The 736-nt window shown below is 34.8% G+C and overlaps 1 protein-coding gene across 1 annotated transcript in view; it reads right to left on the bottom strand.

The window, feature by feature from the left end:
* Positions 1-202: 202 nt before the first annotated feature.
* The window catches only part of LOC106593603 (tetraspanin-18B), a 252,528-nt gene continuing 251,994 nt past the window's right edge, over positions 203-736 (bottom strand). The window contains exon 9 of the mRNA XM_045689719.2: positions 203-736. This exon is cut by the window's right edge and continues 4,705 nt beyond it. The gene's annotated coding sequence lies outside the window, so the exon portion shown is untranslated.

Genomic DNA, 736 nt, shown 5'->3' with positions numbered 1-736 from the left:
TGATAAGTTTCAAGTTTTAATAGTCGTAGATACGGGATACACACGGTACACAACGTCCAACGAAATGCTTACTTACAGGTTCCTTCTGGACAATGCAACAACAAGAAGAAATAATACAAGAGAAGAAAATAGGACCATAAAGTAAACGTGTCAGTAGAATAGAATACACATTTCAGCATCAGTATAAAACAGGACAAGAGGATGAGGCCATCTGTGTTTTAATGGTTAAACAATACAACTGCACAACACACAAAGTTAGGCCAGCGATAAAAACTAAAATGGATGTTTGTTTTGTTAGGGCCAGTTACATACCTTTCAATCCATCAATAGTAGAACCGTCACAAATGAAAATGTTTCATATTGCTGAAGAGACCTGTCCTGTTAGACGTAAGTGGTCAATTAACAATCGTACAAAAAACTTTGACAATTTCAAAATCAACTACAAACAAAAAACAAAAAAACACAGCGAACAGTCCTATCAGAAACTACTATGTGATGCAGCAATTAACTATTGAGGAAGTCATTCATTGATTCTTACTTCCTGACTCTTTTCTAAACAAAGACATGCTTGTGTTTTACTGTACGGTATCATCTGTAGTAGATAAACAAGTCCTTGATGTGTTCAGATACTAACATACTGAATACTACATACTTAATGACTGTATACTATATGCTAGTAGTTCATCTGTAGTAGATAAACAAGTCCTTGGCTGTGTTCAGATACTAACATACTGAA

Source organism: Salmo salar, chromosome 11 (genome assembly GCF_965601325.2).
Source record: "Salmo salar chromosome 11, fSalSal1, whole genome shotgun sequence".
Lineage (NCBI taxonomy): Eukaryota > Metazoa > Chordata > Actinopteri > Salmoniformes > Salmonidae > Salmo > Salmo salar.
Note: the sequence above shows the minus strand (reverse complement) of the source record. Positions and strands in the feature narration are given on the sequence as shown.